The following is a 23,878-nucleotide window of genomic DNA, read 5'->3' on the forward strand; positions in this document are numbered from 1 at the left end:
GTAGCAGTAGCGAAGGAATCACTCGATCGGGTTCAGTTAAAAGCCATCGACCGATCGCTCGGGTTCAGTAATGCGTAGCCTGTAGTGCAATCACTCGGGTTCAGTTAGAGCCCAACGCCTTGCTCGGGTTCAACTAGAGCCAACGCCTCGCACGTGTACGAGAGAAATGCGCATCGCTCGGCCCCCGACCTCACACCGTAACCGGGAACTCCCTGAAATTTTCCTCCCCCTTGCTTCTACCATGGTTTTTTCCATCATGGATGGCCCAAAGAATGTCATGCAGCTGCGTCTCCGGCCCGCCCAGGACGAAAAGCCCATTTCCTATCATGATTTTTTTCATAGAAGTAGGAGCCCACCACATCTATGATGATACCGGGTTTTGTCACAATTATCGTCATAGAAGTGTCATATGTATGACAGAATTTTTTTAGTTCGACCCAAAATGTCACGGATGTGTCTTTTTTTTGTAGTGTGAGCCACCGTCCTAGAGATGATCTATTCTGTTATCAGACGCAATACTTATTCCGCTACTCTGAAACCCCCTTCACACTCTACTTCAGGCATCGAACGGTTGCTTACCCGTTTAAAACTTTCATACCCCCCTATAATGCTCTTGAGGTGTTTCATGTAATTAACCCGAGAGACACTTTATGCTTCTTCCCCTGAGTTAATCGTCCGATGCTCAATCTTGTTAAAACTCGTCCTTATAGAGTTTCCCCTCTCACCCATTCGTAAGTACGGTGAGGATCCGGAAGGAAGGGCGATGACTTGATCATGATGCCCTGATGCAGCGAAACGAAGGCATCGACGAAAGGGATCAACTTCTTCGAGAAGGGCAACCACCGATAAGATCCGTTATAATTCTATAACCATAACTTCCCCCTTACTCCACCTCTTAATCTCTGGATGAGATTTCTTGTAGTGGAGGAGATTTGTAACGCCCCGAGAATCATGCTATAGTAATCTCCCCTCTAATCTTGCCAAGTCGTCTTGTTTCTCAAGCTTAAGTGCCATGTGCTCAAAGTCAAAACTCCAATTCAAATTTAAATTGAAAGTCAAATTTCTATTTCTTCAAACTGTCCAACAAAAATGTTCGAGATGTTGCAAATATTCTCTAAGAAATTCTCATGGTTAAACCAACATTATTTGAAATACTAAAATGCCCCTAACCTATTTAATATAGTGCCCCTAAACAACAATTTAATCCATTTTCATTTATGCAAAATCCAAATGAGTTCAAGTGCTCACCAACTCTTTTTATGGCAGTACAAGGCCAACCCCGACCCCAATCCTAACTACCTGATCCCCACTCCCCTCGATCTCCCCCAAGCCCCTCTCCCCTTCCCCCACCCCCCGTACGGATCGAGGCAGAAGAGCCAGATCCCGCGCCACCCGCACCCACGTCGCCGGCGCCCCGACGCCCGTCCCCTCCCCGACCCCAAGCCGACACCCCGCTACCTCGACATGTCATCCTAGGCCTCACTGCTCTGTCCATGGCCGCACCATCGCCGAACTGCGTTGTCCTCATCGTTCGCATAACCGCCTCCTCGTTATTCCAACCCCTTCTCTCCAACGATGTGAGCGACCACCCCATCCCCTGCTTGCTGCCTCGCTCAGCACGCCTCTCTCCGCCACTGCGCACGTCCGCTCGAGCCTTGCCTGCGGTCACCCCACGCTGGGCGTGCCTGGCCCCGTGACCACTCGCACGCCGATGCCTTGCCTTGCCGCGCCCCACACCTCTTGCAGCCAGTGCCCCTCCCTGTTCCCCTCCTCTCACACCGAGCCCTCCACCGCATAACGCCGTCACCCCACGTGGCCCCTACCCGCACGCGCCCACCCCCTGCCTCGCCTCAGGCCACAGGTCATCGCGGCTGCACTTATTGCATCTGCCGGTCGCGCCATGGCCATGGCGTCTGCCCAGCATGCGCGCGAGCCCGCGCGCCTCTGATGGCCAACCCTCGTAATTAGGTGCCTAATGGTGTTTATTACTAACCCCCCCCTAATCTATCACTAACTGATAGGCCCCCACTAACTAAATAAACTGATTAAAATCATTGTTAAAGACCTGAGACACTTACATGTGGGCCCGCGTTACACTATTCACCCGGTGACTAGTCAACCGTTGACTGCTGACTCAGCAGTCAACGGGACCCACTGTCAGCCTCTAACAGCACTGCTGGGTACACCCTAGTGTGTACACATAGCATTTTTGCTATTATTCCCGAATTAAAAATAAATCAAGAATTTTCAGAATATCTTTTAAACTTCAATAAATCATATAAAATAAATTGTAACTCGGATGAAAATGTTTTCTACATGAAAGTTGCTCAGAACGACGAGGCGAACCCGAATACACTAACCACATACTTGTCAGATGCTTCTAACTATTTGAACATGGAACATTACCCTCCGGTCATCTGTCTGACATAGGTCCGGAACCGGGAATACATTCCCGGTTGAATTCCCCCTTCACCTATATTGTGTAGCCATATGTTAGGTCACACCCGGCACAGCATATTGACACGTTATGCTTTTGTGATTCTATGTTTGCTTTATATTTACTATTTCTTCCCCGTCTTCTCTCCTATAGACCCCGAGACCGATGCTGACCCTGTGATCGACTACGTCGACGACAACCCCTCCTTGCCAAAGCAACCAGGCAAGCCCCCCTTTTGATCATCCCGATATCGCCCATTCCATTCTCTCATGCTTGCATTAGATTTTGCTACTGTTATTGTTTGCTCCTATTCTGATGCATAGCCTGCTTTTGTAACCTGCTTATTGTTACCTTACCTGCTTATCGTAAACTGCTTATTATAGGTTGGTTGGTGATCCATCAGTGACCCCCACCTTGTCCTTGTTGCCCCTGCTTCATCATCAAAGACCCGATCAACGGGATCGAAGACCAGGCCCCGGCACCACACATCACTTCCCCTTAGTTGCTCCACACTACTGGTTTACTATCGAGTGCTGAGGGTGAGACCTCATCAGCACTTCTGATGTTAACCCGGTAGTATAGTTATTCGATCGTGGTCATCGAGGGTGATTCTGTCTTAACCACTTCTGCTACGACTCTCTCGTGCAACCCCTCAAGTGTGAACCTCGAGGGTGGATCCTCTTACGTTCACCTTGATGATTACATGGAGTGGAATCCGTTGAGGGTGACTCCTCAGGTTTTCCCCTTGGTGTTAGACACACGGTTACTATGGTTACTATGACTTTACACTGAACCATGTTACTAAAGACTGGTCGGCCCTGAGGGGTACCCGTGCGATCATATTTGCGAGTGATGAGGAGTCGGGTTGACCTGGAGGGTGCCCGCGAGATACTTACGAGGCGTGGCTGGGCATTCTTATCCCTTTCCGCAAGTCCTCGAGACGGGGCAACGGGGTCACATCTTTCATGAGTCTCTGCTTGTTACCGCGTGTTCCTAATCCACTATGATTTGGATATTTGATCCGAGGGGCATCTGGCCTGATAGCACTAACCATCACGTGGGCATAGTATGGGCATTCTGCGTCGTATGCACCAGCCGAAGCTTAATAGACGTCAGCGACTAAGCGGCGCGCGCTGGGTTGGACTGGAACGCACCTGCCTTTTTTAAGGAGGTAGCTAGGTCTGCCCACCGACCACGTTCGTAACGTGCAGGAGTTCCCGAGGTGATGGCCCATGACCCCTGGGGGCATAGGTTTAGTCCGACATGCTAACCTTTCTATTAAGCCTAGGTCGGGTTGCGGCGCATTGTTTGGCCGAGGCCGGGCATGACCCAGGAAAGTATGTCTGGCCGGAGTTAATCGAGCAAGGTGGGTAAGTTGGTGCACCCCTGCAGGGAAAAAAACATCTATCGATAGCCTGTCCTACAGTAACGGATGCTCTGAGTTGTATCCTGATCGATACAACTAGAACTGGATATTTGCGATGAGAAATGGATTGTGATGAGAAATGGATAGTATGGCTCTAGGATTGCTTTCTCGCAAGGAGTCGTGAAAGGATCTCTGCCCGAGGTTGATAACACTGCTACTACTTTACTTTATGCTACTCTTATCTCTTCTGATGCTGCATGATGCTTAGAGCTGCTTGAAGATGCTAGTCTTTGATAGGCTAGGCTTTCCCCCTTCTCTTCTAGCATTCTACAGTTTAGTCCACAGATACAACCCTTTCCATTGATACCAATGCATATGTAGTGTAGGTCCTTGCTTGTGAGTACTTTGGATGAGTACTCACGGTTGCTTTCCTCCCCTTTTTCCACCTCTTTCCATTCTCCTCAGATGCAGCAACTAGATGGTTGAGCCCAGGAGACAGACGACACCACCGACGACTACTGCTATCCCGAGGGTGCCTACTAGTACGTGGAGGCCGCCGACGACCAGGAGTAGTTAGGAGGCGCCGAGGCAGGAGGCCTTGCCTTTTCGATCATGTTGCTTTTGTGCTAGCCTTCTTAAGGCAAACTTGTTTAACTTATGTCTTTACTAAGATATTGTTGCTTCCGCTGACTCGTTTGTATTCAAGATGATGTATTCGAGCCCTCGAGGCCCCTGGCTTATAATATAAAGCTTGTATTATTTTAATTTGTGTCTAGAGTTGTGTTGTGATATCTTCCTGTGAGTCCCTGATCTTGATCGTACATATTTGCGTGTATGGTTGAATCAGGGGCGTCACAAGTTGGTATCAGAGCCGACTGCCTGTAGGTAGCCCCCTCTCAACTCCTTGGCCGAAGTTGATTCTAGCCACTGAAAAACTTCTACAACATGGCTGTGCGGCTTATGGGCCCACGTCGCCATTGGGTGGTGTTAGGATCTTTTATTCCTCGTCTTTACTCTGGGACCCTGATCTCTCTTCTATTCGGGTTAAAGATTTTACTAACTCTAACCTTAGGTTCTCGTAACTACTTCCTCCTGGATAGCCCCTCATTCTAGATGGTCACTTCGTGCACCAGAAGATTCCGAAGATACTCTTCGATGTTTTCCCGAGACCCTTGTGTCCTTCGCCGTTGCAATTCCCTACCACCGATAAATCCCCATGGATAGCTACATACACTTGCCGTACCTTCTTTTCCAATTGCTCTTGTTCCTACAAGATACCTTGAAATACTTTGCAATTTTCCGAGAATCTTTTGCGCCTGCTGCCTTGCAGCTCCTTTTCCGCCTGAATACCCCTACGAATAATTCCTCACACTTATCGGGGATTCGTTCATCCCCAGTTGATCATATGTCTCACAAAATTCTTCAAATGCAATTCGATCTCCCGATGATCCTCTGCAGCCTAGTGCTCCCGAAAGTCTTGTCTGCCTGCATTATGGTTAAATCCATATGTCCGGCAATATTCATTGACATCCTTTGTCATTGTCATCATGAGCCTATTGATTCAATATGTTGCGTTGCTCGCAATCATCAGTCAAACCCTCAAATTTGACCTTCCTTCTCATATGTCATTTTGGACATGAGTTGGATCTCGGCCAATCATGTTGTAATTTATTGTCCACCTAGTTCCCTTCAACTTGAACATCGAAATTATTCAGCTTCTTCTATAGTCCGATGCCTTTGCACTATTTCTTCTTCTGGTTGAGCATTTTTACTCACATCAGATTCTTTGTGGTCAGCCATATCCTTTGGTGGATTATTATCTGACCGTTCCTGCCTATTGTCAAATCCTTGAGTTCTTCCCCTGATACATAATGCCTTTGATAAATTGTATCATCTGCTTATTGTCAACCATGATCTGCTATTGAGTTGATGTTATATGCTCTGGAACTTAGTGGTATATGTTCCTAAGATACCCCTACGGGTTGAATCTATGCCTTCCCTAATCCGAGTGAACTCAAAAGAGATGTGAGTCATACTCTTCTGGTGCTTCACCAGATAAATCTTCCGCACTACAAATTCTTCGAAAACGAGGAGTGAATGAAAGGTTATGCATTGAAGAAGTGGGAGTCGACCTTGAACCTTAGTGTTCATGCCCATGGGCCTGATGTAGAGCGTATCATGGAACTGCTCGTAAAAACAATTACCCCTTGTTATAAGTTCATCTTGTGTCGGTGGTTCGCTCAGTCATAACCGTGGTTCCGACCATAGTTCTTCTTAATTCCATTTCCCAGACAAGTTAAAATACTTGTCTCCTGCAAGTCATTTCACCTGTCCAACCTCTAATTTGACCTACCTTCAAGTATTACCTCATGTTACCTCGAGGATATTTTGTCATTGCACTACCTCTTATAAATTCTTAATTGAAGTGTTACTCTGTCACATCATTCCTAACCTGATTGGGTACATCATTATCGTCCTAAATTTTAACTCCGCTACCTGGTCCTTCCTGAAGGACAAATTTTCAACGATGAGCTAAGCTTATGTCGCTCTTCCCCATCTTATCATTTCGCCTTGAATAACAAGCTTGGTTTCGAGTTTGCGTCGTACCCGTGGTTCCAATAACTTTTCGCTTCATCATTCCTTTGACTCGATGTCATCGCCGATCGATTACATCTTCCTGAAATCTCTCAACAATTGTGTCGTGCTCGTCAACATTCTGAGCTCTTCCAACATATCAATCGAATTCATGATGAGAAATACCATCCTTGACCCTCGATGATTTGAGTTATCATCGACAACTCCCTTGTCTTCTTTCAAACACATGTTTAATCATGTCTTGGTTATATCTTGGACTCCTTGCTATTCCTGCAATTGTTCCTTGAGTATTTCTTGTGATCTTCAACTCCAACCCCTACTTGTATCACCATGTTAACGTTACCTCGAAGCATGACTGAGGTATTCCGTATATCAGCAAGAACATTGGAAGTGCATTGTCGAATGTTTCTTGATCTATTATCCAAACACCGTTCTATGGGTAATATCATGATTCTTCTCTTGCCCCATTATCTAAATGCTTTTGAATTTGCTGTCATATCATGTATATCCTGATGCGCTTCCCCTTGGGAAGGATATACTCCCAATCCTGGTGTGTAAACACATTTTCCTTTCCAATGTTCTGATTGATCTAATGATCACCTTTTCTTTTCCATTGTTTTGTTTAACCTTTCTAGTGGTTTATGAGATCTAAGCAGTAATAGTTCCCTGCTTATGAAAACAGCTCGCTGTACAATTTGTCAGTAAGACCTTGTAATTATTGCATTTGACATTCTGGTAACCATAAATGGACGAGAACTTTGCCTATTGGTCCGCCTCGTTCATATGAGCAGGAAAAAAGTTCTTTTCGTCCCTTGCCATTGGTACCTGTTGGATTTAGGGTTCCAGCAGACCCTTGAGGTTCGAACACTGGGGTGCGCGCGGAGGTTTCGCCTTCTACCTACCTGTTCCTCACCGAATCGCTAAGATCTAAACTACAAGAAGAACAACGCAAGAGACACAGGGTTTATACTGGTTTAGGCCACCATTGTGGTGTAATACCCTACTCCAGTGTGTGGCGTGGTGGATTGCCTCTTGGGCTGATGATGAACAATACAAGGAAGAACAGCCTCGCGAGGGTCTGTTCTTGTGGTGGCGTTGTCCCTTTGGAGGGGTTGATTCTAGATGCCTATCTTATCCCCAGATTCCTATCCAGATGCCTCTCAGATCTCTCTACCCTGCGGGTGGCTAGTCCTATTTAAAGGCAAAGGCCCTGGGCCTCTTCCCAAATATTGAGCGGGAAGGGCGCCAACAATTGGCCATTTTGAAGGGAACATCTAGTACACTTATCCTGACTAAAGTTGGTCCTCGCCTGTCAAAGGCTCTGGTGGTGACGCCGACTTGGGCTCCATGGTGACCTCCATCCTGCCGTTGGACTGGTCTTGGTCTTGTTGCACCGAAATGGATGCCTTTGCTTGATGCTCTCGCCTGCGCTTGCTCCCGTTGCACCAAAGAGGAAAGAAGGACACTGCGCGAGCTGGCGCCCGGCTGGCGCCCTTGGTCGTCATGGCTTGCGTCATGGGCACCTCGCGAGGTACCCCGCCTTGAACTCTCCGCCTCCTCGTGACCCAGCCTGATGAGGCCGTGCCTGAGGAACCTCCTTGTCGTCCGCCCCGCGAGGCTTGGCCCCTCGCGAGGGTATTGAGCTTGTGTTGGTGAAGATGGGCCGTGCTGGGCCCCCTTTGAGCCACGCCGCAGGCTGCAGGCAGGCAAGTCTGGGGACCCCCATTCCCAAAACGCCGACAGTAGCCCCCGGGCCCAAGGCGCGCCCGGACTTGACCGAGCAGAGAGGCGAAAGGGCAAGTGCGAAGCGTCGCGGGCCCTAACAGCCTGCGGCCTTGGGCGTCGCGTGGCGGTTGATTGGACGTGGGCGTCTCCGCTCCCCCACGACACCTCAGCAACTGCACGAACTGACAAGTCCCTGCATGCAAAAACTGGTCATGATTACCTGCGATCATGGAGACTGACGGTTGGCCCTCCTTGGATATAAGTACGGAACAGCACGAGCCATTCCAGTTAATCTTCCTCTGCTATTCCTCCTCTTCTTCATCTTCGCCATCGCTCCGTCTCACGCTGATGGCGCCCATCTGCCGGTTCTCCGCAGAAGAGAAGGCAAAGGCCCCCCCGAGAGGGTCCTGACCCACTTCCACCGAAGAAGCGGCTGGTCCTCTGCCATCGAGAAGAGGGCGCGCAGCAGGAGGTCTCGAGGCCTTGGTGCGAGCGACCGCCGCCAGGGTTCCCGCTGCCCTTGTACGCCCACCTTGAGGGCCTTGTAGGGGCTGATGTCGAGCGCCATGGACGCCGCCACCGTCGGCACCGACGAGTCATGACGGTGCGCGCTGTCCCTCTTGGGGTTCACGCTGAGGGTTCCTCCCGAGAGTTTGTGCTCCATGCCGCCATGCCTCCTCCATCGTGGATTCGCCTACCCTCTTCCTTCGCCTCCGAGATTCCGCCGAGGGGGCCCTTCAGGCTCTGGCTGCAGCATGCCGATTGCCAGACTCCTACGACCGATGCGGATGTCGAGGTCGTCGCTCCAGGTAAGGTCTTCATGACCCGGGGCTGGGGCGAGATCGCTTGGGTTTGCAGGACGAGGGGCGCCCTCATGATCCACCTGGAGTTCAATGGCGCTTCCATGATGCTCTTCAAGGTCTTTGACGAAGATGGGCGTCGGCTGGAGTGCTGCCCCGGGAGAGGTGGTCGGGACCCTGCTGCAGCGAGACAGAGGCCGCCCAATCGCTCCCTTGGCTGCTCCTTAGGCGATGAAGGCGCCGGAGGATCCAGCGACTCTGCCGAGCTCTTCGCGACTCGAAGACGAGCGATGACAGCTACGAACCCCCGAGCCTGCGCCGCTCTTGGAGCAGGGCGGGCTCGTCCGGCCGTCGCCACCCCTGAGCTATGGGGTTGGCGCCGGTGCTGGACGGCCCACTGTTGATGATGGCGTCCGCCGCAATGGTCCCCGTAGCTAGGACTCTTTAGGATTCGCGTCTTTTGTCCCTGCGAGGAATCGAGAATTTACCCCATGGGGGCTTGTAAGATGTTTGCAGCTCCGTTCGTCAATATGATCCTCATTATGAGGCAGTGTGAGGTGGTAGTTCCGTCTTAGCTTGGTTTCTTCCTGTCAGACCTCGTGAGGGCGTGATGCTCTGCACCGACAGGTCCCAGTCCCCAGGCGGCTTCAGCCGTTGCTGGTATGCCAGGTCGCGATGCCGTGGTCAAGGCCAGGAGGTGAGCGACCCGAGGCCCGGTAAGAGCCCCTGAGTCGCGATGCTCAAGGGGTCTCCCTTGGCGCTCAAGCAGTCGTCATTCGGTGAGAAAGGAGAGCGATGTTACTAAGACAGGACTGCATTAAGTGCGGGGACGGTCCTGTGATAGCTAGTGGTCCCGTAGAGTGACTTATCTCGAGGGTCAAGAACGCTTCCTGGTGAGGCGCTAGGTCCGTGCCTTGGTCGGCGAGGGGTTGCTTGGCGAGGTCATCACGTGCTTCTCTCCTCTCGCCTTTGCTCCCCTTTCTGCTCTACGTCCTCGGGTCCCGGCCCTCGAGCGAGTCTCAACCGTCACTGGTATGCCAGGTCGCGATGCCATGGACAAGGCCAGAGGGTGAGGGCCGGAGAGCCGGTAGGAGCCCTGAATCGCGATGCTCAGGTACCCCCCCCCTTTAACATGCAAGCGGTTTGCGTGGACGAGAGTAAAGAAGACATCGTGAGGGCCTCGCATGACGACGCTCCTGGGGAGACCCTGCAGGCTCATCACCGAAGAAACGAGAGTTCGTCGCGACAATTGACGGTTAGCCGTTAGTTGCTTTGGAGAGGCGGCAAGGCACGAAAGGCCTGGCGGGGTGTACGGGTTCACCCGCGATCCAGCCCGAGACTCACGGGGCCCTACCCCAAGGCGGGTTGCGCCTGGCTCTGGGCCTTATCTTGGAGTGTGTTCCTGCAAATTTGGCTAGATGCCGATGCTCTACGTCCTCGGGTCCCAGCTCTCGGGCTGGTCTCATCTGTCGCTGGCATGCCGGGGCGCGATGCCGTGGGCAGACCAGAGGGTGAGGGCCGGAGAGCTGGTAGGAGCCCTGAGTCGCGATGCCCAGGCACCCCCCCTTTAACGCGCAAGCTGGGTTAGATGTCGAAACTCTACGTCCTCGGGTCCCGGCTCTCGGGCTGGTCTCAGCCGTCGCTGGCGTGCCGGGGCGCGATGCCATGGGCAGACCAGAGGGTGAGGGCCGGAGAGCCGGTAGGAGCCCTGAGTCGCGATGCTCAGGCACCCCCCCTTTAATGCGCAAGCTTGCGACATCCAAGAAGAAAAAGGTACCATGAACGGGCACCAAACAACAAGCATGACGGGTCGAAAACATGGCCCTAAGATAAATGCAAGAGGGGTACATGCCACTGGGTCTGACCCAAGCGGCTTGGGGATAATGTAGCCTGAGGGGCACCCCCAGTAGAGTAAGCTAAGAACATGAAATAAAAGAGATACACGCCACAAGGACGGACCCACGCGGCCTGGGAATAATGCAGCCCTGAGGGCGCTCCCAGCTGGAAATGAAACTAGAAAGATGTCACCTGATGACGCTGAAGACGAAGGGGTGTTTTTGCAGCAGACTCGGTGGGCTGCGGGAGCAAATCCTCACGAGCCCCTGGGCCCTGGGGTCTCGGGAGGCTCCGGAGGCACTGGTGGCTCCTCGCGGACCGTCTCCATCTCCACCAGGGCTGCGGAATGCCTAACCTCTTGAGCCTCCAGGATGGCCCTCATGATGCGCTGGTACGCAACAGCTGCATTCGGCGATCCATGAGGCATGCGAACGTAGCTGTGAGGTGGACCCTCGCAGCGTCCCACTCGCGAAGGCCAGAGGCGCTCCTGAGATGCGGCTTGGTTGAGCCCTGTTATGTCGATGCAGACGTGCAGCCCACCATCCTCGCCTAGATGGGGGGCCACAGCGGGTAAGCGGCGGCTGCCTCTCATGACCCTTGACTCCTGTAGCTCCTGAATGGCCTTACTGACTCCTGAGGGTTTGGCCCTCCTTGCTTGCTCCTTCTTAATGGAAACGTGCTTCGAAACATGCCTCCACGTGGTGCCCAAGCGCCTCCCTCGTGACCTTGGCGAGGTCGACGACCCTCCAGGGGAGAGCCCCCGAGTCCTGCCTGAGGAGGGCGCCGGGCGCACTTCCCTATGTGATGGAAGGAGGTTCCCCCTGAGCAGGCGCGGGTCCTGAGGGACCTGCCTCCTGAGGGGCCAGGCCGGCCGATGTCTTCTTCTTCTTGGGGGCAGCCTCGATGCCCAGCTCTACGAGCTGGAGGAACTCTGTAGGCTCAGCCGTGCCGTCGTAGCGAGGAGGCAGGTCCGGCTTGAACTTGCGGGGCCACGCGACAGTACGTAGCTTGATGGTGAAGGCGCGGCAGCCCACTGTGGCCACTGGAGGCCTTGGAGGACGAAGGGCTCGGTCCTGTGGGACCCCATGCGCCGCAGCTGGGTGCAGCACGGGGTCTTGACGTGCTGGAGCAAGGGCGTGGTCGGGACGAGCCGGAGCAGGGAGCGCTCGGGCAGCTTCTCGAGGGCGAGGGACCTCTTGGCAGCTCTGCTCCTGCCGCGCTGGTTCTTGACGGGGCGGGTTCCGCCCAGGGGCCGCACGCCTCGGAGCTAGGGCGCCTTCTTGAGGGGGAGGCGGCTGAGGCACCCCTGGAGCTTCATTGCCCGCGCATGGCAGGGTGCGGTGCAGCGAGAAAGATGGCGCGGGGGAGCCCCTAGCGGCGCGGATGAGTTCGGTGACTCGGTCGAGCCATTCTTCGTAGACGTCATCGACGGGGCGGTAGCGTAGGAGCTCGTTTGCCGCGATGAGCGCAGCTCGAGCCTCCATGGCCGCGCGGGGCGCGCGGGACGAAGAACCAGCGGGGGTGAGCGAGGGCGTAGAGGTGCGGCCATCTCGCCTCATGGACGGGTGTTGGGACGATGCTTGCTGCTCGTTCCCTGCCGAGCCGGTGGCGGTGTTGACGGCAGGTGACGGGGAACGACGAGGGAGCCTGCCAACGGGAGCCGTCTGGGCGACGCAGGAAGCAAGGGCGGCTCAGCGCTCGGTGCGAACCCGGCGTGCGTCAGACATGGACGCGACGGTCGGAAAAGAACAGGGCGACGGAAGACGAATTCCGGAGCACCCCTACCTGGCGCGCCAAATGTCGGATTTAGGGTTCCGGCAGACCCTTGAGGTTCAAACACTGGGGTGCGCGCGGAGGTTTCGCTAAGATCTAAACTACGAGAAGAACAACGCAAGAGACACAGGGTTTATACTGGTTTAGGCCACCATTGTGGTGTAATACCCTACTCCAGTGTGTGGCGTTGTGGATTGCCTCTTGGGCTGATGATGAACAATACAAGGAAGAACAGCCTCGCGAGGGTCTGTTCTTGTGGTGGCGTTGTCCCTTTGGAGGGGTTGATTCTAGATGCCTATCTTATCCCCAGATTCCTATCCAGATGCCTCTCAGATCTCTCTACCCTGCAGGTGGCTAGTCCTATTTAAAGGCAAAGGCCCTGGGCCTCTTCCCAAATATTGAGAGGGAAGGGCGCCAACAATAGGCCATTTTGAAGGGGAACATCTAGTACACTTATCCTGACTAAAGTTGGTCCTCGCCTATCAAAGGCTCTGGTGGTGACGCCGACTTGGCCTCCATGGTGACCTCCATCCTGCCGTTGGACTGGTCTTGGTCTTGTTGCACCGAAATGGATGCCTTTGCTTGATGCTCTCGCCTGCGCTTGCTCCCCTTGCACCAAAGAGGAAAGAAGGACACTGCACGGGCTGGCGCCCGGCTGGCGCCCTTGGTCGTCATGGCTTGCGTCATGGGCACCTCGCGAGGTACCCTGCCTTGAACTCTCCGCCTCCTCGTGAGCCAGCCTGACGAGGCCGTGCCTGAGGAAGCTCCTTGTCGTCCGCCCCGCGAGGCTTGGACCCTCGCGAGGGTCTTGAGCTTGTGTTGATGAAGATGGGCCGTGCTGGGCCCCCTTTGAGCCACGCTGCAGGCCGCAGGCAGGCAAATCTGGGGACCCCCATTCCCAGAACGCCGACAGTACCAACGTTGTTGCCAACATAACTAACAGACTATCCTCGGACATACCTTGCTATCATAACCGTGCCAGATGTCACCGCTCTTTCTATGTTTAACCCACAAGGTGGGCCCATAACCAACAAGCCCCCGGATCGAAGCCTGACTCTCCTATACACCCTTGATTCCGAAGTATCCTTTGCACTTGCCTTGGTATGTAATTAATGAGCCACCATCCTAGAGATGATCTATTCTGTTATCAGACGCAATACTTATTCCGTTGCTCTGAAACCCCCTTCACACTCTACTTCAGGCATCGAATGGTTGCTTACCCGTTTGAAACTTTCGTACCCCCCTATAATGCTCTTGAGGTGTTTCATGTAATCGACCCGAGAGACACTTTATGCTTCTTCCCCTGAGTTAATTGTCCGATGCTCAATCTTGTTAAAACTCATCGTTATAGAGTTTCCCCTCTCATCCATTCGTAAGTACGGTGAGGATCCATAAGGAAGGGCGATGACTTGATCATGATCCCCTGTTGCAGCAAAATGAAGGCATCGACGAAAGGAATTAACTCCTTTGAGAAAGGCAACCAAGACCGAGAAGATCTGTTATAATTTCGTAACCAGAACTTCCCCCTTACTCCACCTCTTAAATCTCGGGACGAGATTTTTTGTAGTGGAGGAGATTTGTAACACCCCGAGAATCATGCTACAGTAATCTCCCCTCTAATCTTGCCAAGTCGTCTTGTTTCTAAAGCTTAAGTGCCACGTGCTCAAAGTCAAAACTCAAATTCAAATTTAAATTGGAAGTCAAATTTCTATTTTTCCAAACTGTCCAACAAAAATGTTCGAGATGTTGCAAATATTCTCTAAGAAATTTTCATGGTTAAACCAACATTATTTGAAATACTAAAATGCCCTCTAACCTATTTAAAATAGTGCCCCTAAACAACAGTTTATTCCATTTGCATTTATGCAAAATCCAAATGAGTTCAAATGCTCACCAACCCTTTTTATGGCAGTACTAAATATTGCAAAGTATTTAATGTTGCTAGTGGGACATTTTACAAAAGTCAATTGGTGCTCCAATTAAGTGCAAAAAAAGGCAAAAGAAATGAAAAAAAAGGAAAAGAACCCCCGCCGACGTTGGGCCAACCGGCCGGCCCAGCCACCCCCTATCTCTAGCCTACAAGGCCAACCCTGACCCAAACCCTAACTACCCGATCCCCACTCCCCTCGATCTCCCCCACGCCCCTCTCCCCTCCCCCCTGTCCAGATCGAGGCAGAAGAGCCAGATCCCGTGCCACCCCGCACCCACGTCGGCAGCGCCCCGACGACCGCTGACGCCTATCGCCTCCCCGACCCCAAGCCGGCGCCCCGCCACCTCGACACGTCATCCTAGGCCTTGCTGCTCCGTTCGCGATCGTGCAATCACCGAACTGCATCGTCCTCGTCGTTCGCGTCCCCGCCTCCTCCTCATCAGTGCCGACACGCCTCGCCAACCCCTTCTCTCCAACAATGTGAGTGACCACCCCTCCTCTCCTTGCTGCCTTGCTCGCTGCGCCTCTCTCCGCCCCCACGCACGTCCGCCCGAGCCCTGCCTACAGTCACCCCGTGCTGGCCGCGCCCGGCCCCGTAACCACTCGCGCGCCGGTGCCTTGCCTCGCCGCGCTTCGCACCTCTCGCAGCCAGTGCCCCTCCCTGTTCCCCACCTCTCACACCGAGCCCGCCACCGCCTAACACCGTCACCCCGCGCGGCCCCTACCTGCAAGCGCCCACCCGGGGGACCACCCCCTGCCTCGCCTCAGGCCGCAGCTCATCGCGGGCTGCGCTTGTCGCAGCTGCCGGCCGCGCCATGGCCATGGTGTCTGCCCAGCATGCGCGCGAGAAGGGCCCACCTCTGATGGTCGTCCCTTGAAATTAGGTGCCTAATGGTGTTTAGTACTACCCCTCCCTAATCTATCACTGACTGATGGGCCCCCACTAACTAAATAAACTGATTAAAATCATTGTTAAAGACCTGAGACACTTACATGTGGGCCTGCGTACACTATCCACCCGGTGACTAGTCAACCGTTGACTGCTGACTGAGCAGTCAACGGGACTGATACGTCTCCAATGTATCTATAATTTTTGATTGCTCCATGCTACTTTATCTACTGTTTTGGACTATATTGGGCTTTATTTTCCGCTTTTATATTATTTTTTGGACTAACCTATTAACCGGAGGCCCGGCCCAGAATTGCTGTTTTTTGCCTATTTCAGTATTTTGAAGAAATGGAATATCAAACGGAGTCCAAACGGAATGAAACCTTCAGGAACATGATTTTCTCACTGAATGTGATCCAGGAGACTTGGACCCTACTCCAAGAAGTGCCAGAGGCGGTCACGAGGGTGGAGGGCGACCCCCCTGGGCGCGCCCCCCTACCTTGTGGGCCCCTTGCTGCTCCACCGACGTACTCCTTCCTCCTCTATATACCTACGTATCCTCAAACGATCAGAACAGGAGCCAAAAACCTAATTCCACCGCCGCAACCTTCTGTATCCACGAGATCCCATCTTGGGGCCTGTTCCGGAGCTCCGCCGGAGGGGGCATCCACCATGGAGGGCTTCTACATCAACACCATAGCCCCTCCGATGAAGTGTGAGTAGTTTACTTCAGACCTTCGGGTCCATAGCTAGTAGCTAGATGGCTTCTTCTCTCTTTTTGGATCTCAATACAATGTTCTCCCCCTCTCTCGTGGAGATCTATTCGATGTAATCTTCTTTTTGCGGTGTGTTTGTTGAGACCGATGAATTGTGGGTTTATGATCCAGTATTATCTATGGAAAATATTTGAATCTTCTCTGAATTCTTTTATGTATGATTGAGTTATCTTTGCAAGTCTCTTCGAATTATCCTTATTGGTTTGGCCAACTAGATTGGTAGTTCTTGCAATGGGAGAAGTACTTAGCTTTGGGTTCAATCTTGCGGTGTCCTTTCCCAGTGACAGAAGGGGCAGCAAGGCACGTATTGTATTGTTGCCATCGAGGATAACAAGATGGGGTTTTTATCATATTGCATGAATTTATCCCTCTACATCATGTCATCTTTCTTAAGGCGTTAATCTGTTTTTAACTTAATACTCTAGATGCATGCTGGATAGCGGTCGATGACTAGAGTAATAGTAGTAGATGCAGAATCGTTTCGATCTACTTGTCTCAAACGTGATGCCTATATACATGATCATTACCTAGATATGCTCATAACTATGCTCAATTCTGTCAATTGCTCAACAGTAATTTCTTCACCCACCGTAGAATACTTATGCTCTTGAGAGAAGCCACTAGTGAAACCTATGGCCCCCGGGTCTATTCTCATCATATCAATCTCTATCGCTTTATTACTTGCTTTGTTTTTACTTTGCCTTTTACTTTTCACTTTGCATCTATCTATCAAAAACACCAAAAATATTATTTATCATCTCTATCAGATCTCACCCTCGTAAGTGACCGTGAAGGGATTGACAACCCCTAATCTCGTTGGTTGCGAGTAGCTATCGTTTTGTGTAGGTACGGGGGACTTGTGCGTGGTCTCCTACTGGATTGATACCTTGGTTCTCAAAAACTGAGGGAAATACTTACGCTACATTGCTGCATCATCCTCTCCTCTTCGGGGAAATCCAATGCAGTGCTCAAGAGGTAGCAAGAAGAATTTGTGGCGTCGTTGCCGGGGAGGCTCACGCGAGGAAGTCAACTATACCAAGTACCCATCGCAATCCCTATCTCTCGCATTACATTATTTGCCATTTGCCTCTCGTTTTCCTCTCCCCCACTTCACCCTTGCCATTTTATTTGCCCTCTCTTTCCCAATCTCCTTCTCTTTTTCCCGTTTGCCTTTGCCTTTCTGTTTGCTTGTGTGTTAGTTTGCTTGTTTGTCGCGATGGCTCTACCTAGATTTGGTGACCTTCACCTTAAAAGGCTAGAGGAGATCGAAAGCAATGTCAGAAAGTTTATGGTTTTGCAATTTGAGCACAATAGTTTCTTTAGAAACGAGCTTAAGGAACAAAAGAGTTTTATGAGTTATATGAACAAAGAACTCGATAATATGTCTAAAGAATTTGATGGTATAAGGGCCCAAATTGCTCATCTTGAAAAGATGACCGCTGAAATTTCGGATATGCAAGCTACCTTAGTCAATAAGATGGCCGCTAAACCGAATTCCTATGAAAATCAAGATGAAGATCTAAAAGTTATTGATGTGTCCGCTATCAAATCTTTGTTTTGCAATATGAATCTCGATGAAACTGAATATGATCTTCCTTTACCTAGAAGGCGTTCTAAGAATTCGGAGTTTCTAGATCTTGATGATAAAATTGATGAAAGTGGGATTGAAAGAAATAAAAACCTAGATGTTGCTAAACCCACTATTTTGGATCTCAAGGAATTTAATTATGAAAATTGCTCTTTGATTGGTTGTATTTCCTTGTTGCAATCCGTGCTAGATTCTCCTCATGCTTATAGTCAAAATAAGGCCTTTACCGAACACATTGTTGATGCCTTGATACAATCTTATGAAGAAAAACTTGAGTTGAAAGTTTTTTCTATCCCTAGAAAACTCTATGATGAGTGGGAACCTACTATTAAAATTAAAATTAAAGATTATGAGTTTCGTGCTTCGTGTGATTTGGGTGCTAGTGTCTCCACTATTCCCAAAACTTTATGTGATTTGCTAGATCTCTGTGATTTTGATGATTGCTCTCTAAACTCGCATCTTGCAGATTCCACTATTAAAAAGCCTATGGGAAGAATTAATGACGTTCTTATTGTTGCAAATAGGAATTATGTGCCCGTAGATTTTATTGTTCTTAATATAGATTGCAATCCTTCATGTCCTATTATTCTTGGTAGACCTTTCCTTAGAACGATTGGTGCAATTATTGATATGAAGGAAGGAAATATTAGATTCCAATTTCCCTTGAAGAAGGGCATGAAACACTTCCCTAGAAAGAAAATAAAGTTACCATATGAATCTATCATGAGAGCCATGTATGGATTGCCTACCAAAGATGGCAATACCTACATCTATTCTTGCTTTTATGCCTAGCTAGGGGCGTTAAACGATAGCGCTTGTTGGGAGGCAACCCAATTTTATTTTGTGTTTTTTTGTTTTTGCTTCTGTTTAGGAATAAATAATCCATCTAGCTTCTGTTTGGATGTGGTTTTATCTTTTAATTAGTGTTTGTGCCAAGTAGAACCTATAGGATAACCTACGATGATAGTTGATTTGATTCTGCTGAAAAACAGAAACTTTGCGCGCAAGAATATAATTTTGTTAAATCACAGGAACGTGCTTTTGCGTTGATTCTTTTTGCTTCTGTTCACTAAAAAAATTGTCCAGGACTTCCTATTTTGGTAGAATTTGTAGAGTTCCAGAATTTCGCGTTAGTTACAGATTGCTACAGACTGTTCTGTTTTTGACAGATTCTGTTTTGCGTGTGTTGTTTGCTTATTTCGATGAATCTATGGCTAGTAAAATAGTTTACAATCCATAGAGAAGTTGGAATACAGTAGGTTTAACACAAATATAAATAAATAATGAGTTCATTACAGTACCTTGAAGTAGTCTTTTGTTTTCTTTCTCTAACGGAGCTCACGAGATTTCTGTTGAGTTTTGTGTTGTGAAGTTTTCAAGTTTTGGGTGAATTCTTTTGATGGATTATGGAACAAGGAGTGGCAAGAGACTAAGCTTGGGGGTGCCCATGGCACCCCCAAGATAATCCAAGGACGCCAAAAAGTCAAAGCTTGGGGATGCCCCGGAAGGCATCCCCTCTTTCGTCCACTTCCATCGGTAATTTACTTGGAGCTATATTTTTATTCACCACATGATATGTGTTTTGCTTGGAGCGTCTTGTATTTTTTGCGTCTTTGCTTGTTAGTTTAACACAATCATCCTTGATGAACACACCTTTTTGAGAGAGCCATACATGAATTGGAATTTGTTAGAATACTCTATGTGCTTCACTTATATCTTTTGAGCTTGATAGTTTTGCTCATAGTGCTTCACATATATCTTTTGAGGTTGATAATTTTTGCTCTAGTGCTTCACTTAGATCTTTTAGAGAATGGTGGTGGATTTGTTTTAAAGAAACTATTGATCTCTCATGCTTCACTTAGATTATTTTGAGAGTCGTTAATAGCATGGTAATTTGCTTAATGTTAATATACTTGGTGTTCAAGATATGTGAAACTTTCTTTTGAGTGCGTTGAATACTAAGATAAGTTTGATGCTTGATAATTGTTTTGAGATATGGAGGTGATAATATCAAAGTCGTGCTAGTTGGGTAATTATGAATTCAAAGAATGCTTGTGTTGAAGTTTGCAAGTCCCGTAGCATGCACGTATGGTTAAAGTTGTGTAACAAATTTGAAACATGAAGTGTACCTGGCTTGTGCATCCTTATGAGTGGCGGTCGGGGACAAGCGATGGTCTTTTCCTACCAATCTATCCCCCTAGGAGCATGCGCGTAGTACTTGATTTTTGATGACTTCTAAATTTTTGCAATAAGTATATGAGTTCTTTTGACTAATGTTGAGTCCATGGATTATACGCACTCTCACATTTCCACCTTTGCTAGCCTCTTCGGTACCGTGCATTGCCCTTTCTCACCTTGAGAGTTGGTGCAAACTTCGCCGGTGCATCCAAACCCCGTGATACGATATGCTCTATCACACATAAACGTCCTTATATCTTCCTCAAAACAGCCACCATACCTACCTATTATGGCATTTCCATAGCCATTCCGAGATATATTGCCATGCAACTTCCATTATCTTCATCATGACATACATTACTTTTGTCATATTGCCATTACATGATCATGTAGTTGACATCGTATTTGTGGCAAAGCCACCATGCATTATTTTTCATACATGTCACTCTTGATTCATTGCACCATCCCGGTACACCACCGTAGGCATTCATATAGAGTCATATCTTGTTCTAAGTTTCGAGTTGTAATCCTTATGTTGTAATCAATAGAAGTGTGATGATCATCATTGTGGAGCAATGCCCAAGAAAAAGGGAAAGGCCAAAAAAAGAAAGGCCCAAAAAAAGAAGAAAAGAAAAGAAAAGGGGCAATGCTACTATCTCTTTTTGTCCACTTGTGCTTCAAAGTAGCACCTTGTTCCTCATGTAGTGAGTCTCATATATTGTGCTTCAAAGTAGCACCTTGTTCTTCATGTAGTGAGTCTCATAAGTTATCTTTTTATACTAGTGGGAATTTTTCATTATATAACTTGGCTTGTATATTCCTACGATGGGCTTCCTCAAATGCCCTAGGTCTTCATGAGCAAGCGAGTTGGATGCACACCCACTAGTTTTCTTTTGTTGAGCATTCATAGCTCTAGTGCATCCGTTGCATGGCAATCCCTACTCCTCATGTTGACATCAATTGATGGGCATATCCATAGCCTGTTGATTATCCTCATCAATGCGAGGTTTTCTCCTTTTTTGTCTTCCAATCCCCAACATCATATTCTATTCCACCCATAGTGCTATATCCCTAGCTCGCGCTCATGTATTGCATGAAGGTTGAAAAAGTTTGAGATTATTTAAGTATGAAACAATTTCTTGGCTTGTCATCGGGGGTATAGAAGTTGGGAACATCTTTGTGTGACGAAAATGAAGCATAGCCTAAATATATGATTTTGTAGGGATGAACTTTCTTTTGCTATGCTATTTTGAGAAGACGTGATTGCTTTGATTAGTATGCTTGAAGTATTATTATTTTTGTGTCAATATAAACTTTTGTCTTGAATCTTTCGGATCTGAATATTCATATCACAATTAAGAAGATTTACATTGAAATTATGCCAAAGTATCACTCCGCATTAAAAATTCTTTTTTATCATTTACCTACTCGAGGACGAGCAGGAATTAAGCTTGGGGATGCCTGATATGTCTCCAACGTATCTATAATTTTTGATTGCTCCATGCTACTTTATCTACTGTTTTGGACTATATTGGGCTTTATTTTCCACTTTTATATTATTTTTTGGACTAACCTATTAACCGGAGGCCCAGCCCAGAATTGCTGTTTTTTGCCTATTTCAGTATTTCAGAGAAACGGAATATCAAACGGAGTCCAAACGGAATGAAACCTTCGGGGCGTGATTTTCTCACCGAACATGATCCAGGAGACTTGGACCCTACTCCAAGAAGTGCCAGAGGCGGTCATGAGGATGGAGGGCGCGCCCCCCTACCTCGTGGGCCCCCTGCTGCTCCACCAACGTACTCCTTCCTCCTATATATACCTCTGTATCCCCAAACGATCAGAACAGGAGCCAAAAACCTAATTCCACCGCCGCAACCTTCTGTATCCATGAGATCCCATCTTGGGGCCTGTTCCGAAGCTCCGCCGGAGGGGGCATCCACCACGGAGGGCTTCTACATCAACACCATAGCCCCTCTGATGAAGTGTGAGTAGTTTACTTCAGACCTTCGGGTCCATAGCTAGTAGCTAGATGACTTCTTCTCTCTTTTTGGATCTCAATATAGTGTTCTCCCCCTCTCTCGTGGAGATCTATTCGATGTAATTTTCTTTTTGCGGTGTGTTTGTTGAGACCGATGAATTGTGGGTTTATGATCCAGTATTATCTATGGAAAATATTTGAATCTTCTCTGAATTATTTTTTGTATGATTGAGTTATATTTTTAAGTCTCTTCGAATTATCCTTTTTGGTTTGGCCAACAAGATTGGTAGTTCTTGCAATGGGAGAAGTGCTTAGCTTTGGGCTCAATCTTGCGGTGTCCTTTCCCAGTGATAGAAGGGGCAGCAAGGCACGTATTGTATTGTTGTCATCGAGGATAACAAGATGGGGTTTTTATCATATTGCATGAATTTATCCCTCTACATCATGTCATCTTGCTTAAGACATTACTCTGTTTTTAACTTAATACTCTAGATGCATGCTGGATAGCGGTCGATGAGTGGAGTAATAGTAGTAGATGCAGAATCATTACGATCTACTTGTCTTGAACGTGATGCCTATATACATGATCATTACCTAGATATGCTCATAACTAGGCTCAATTCTGTCAATTGCTCAACAGTAATTTGTTCACCCACCGTCGAATACTTATGCTCTTGAGAGAAGCCACTAGTGAAACCTATGGCCCCCAGGTCTATTCTCATCATATCAATCTCTATCGCTTTATTACTTGATTTTTTACTTTGCCTTTTACTTTTCACTTTGCATCTATCTATCAAAAATACCAAAAATACTATTTATCATCTCTATCAGATCTCACCCTCGTAAGTGACCGTGAAGGGATTGACAACCCCTAATCGTGTTGGTTGCGACTAGCTATCGTTTTGTGTAGGTATGAGGGACTTGTGCGTGGTCTCCTACTGGATTGATACCTTGGTTCTCAAAAACTGAGGGAAATACTTACGCTACTTTGCTGCATCATCCTCTCCTCTTCAGGGAAATCCAACGCAGTGCTCAAGAGGTAGCAGGGACCCACTGTCAGCATCTAACAGCACTGCTGGGTACACCCAGTGTGTACACATAGCACTTTTGCTATTATTCCTGAATTAAAAACAAATCAGGATTTTTTGGTATATCTTTTAAACTTCAATAAATCATATAAAATAAATTGTAACTCGGATGAAAATGTTTTCTACATGAAAGTTTCTCAGAATGCCGAGGCGAACCCGAATACGCTAACCACATACCTGTCAGATGCTTCTAACTATCTGAACATGGAACATTCCCCTCCAGTCATCTGTCTAACACAGGTCCGGAACCGGGAATACATTCCCGATTGAATTCCCCCTTCACCTATATCGTGTAGCCATACATTAGGTCACACCCGGCACAACATATTGCCACGTTATGCTTTGTGATGCTATGTTGCTTTATATTTACTGTTTCTTCCCCCTCTTCTCTCTGGTAGACCCCGAGACCGATGCTGCCCCTGTGATCGACTACGTCGACGACAACCCCTCCTTGCCAGAGCAACCAGGCAAGCCCCGCCTTTGATCATCCCGATATCGCCCATTCCATTCTCTCATGCTTGCATTAGCTTTTGCTACTGTTATTGTTTGCTCCTATTCTGATGCATAGCCTGCTTTTGTAACCTGCTTATTGTTACCTTACCTGCTTATCCTAAACTGCTTAGTATAGGTTGGTTAGTGATCCATCAGTGACCCACACCTTGTCCTTGTTGCCCCTGCTTCATCATCGAAGACCCGATCAACGGGATCGAAGACCAGGCCCCAGCACCGCACATCACTTCCCCTTAGTTGCTCGACACTACTAGTTTACTATCGAGTGTCGAGGGTGAGACCTCATCAGCACTTCTGATGTTAACCCGATAGTGTAGTTATTTGGTTGTGGTCATCGAGGGTGATTCCGCCTTAACCACTTCTGATACGACTCTCTCGTGCAACTCCTCAAGTGTGAACCTCGAGG

Source organism: Triticum aestivum, chromosome 4B, assembly GCF_018294505.1.
Source record: "Triticum aestivum cultivar Chinese Spring chromosome 4B, IWGSC CS RefSeq v2.1, whole genome shotgun sequence".
NCBI lineage: Eukaryota > Viridiplantae > Streptophyta > Magnoliopsida > Poales > Poaceae > Triticum > Triticum aestivum.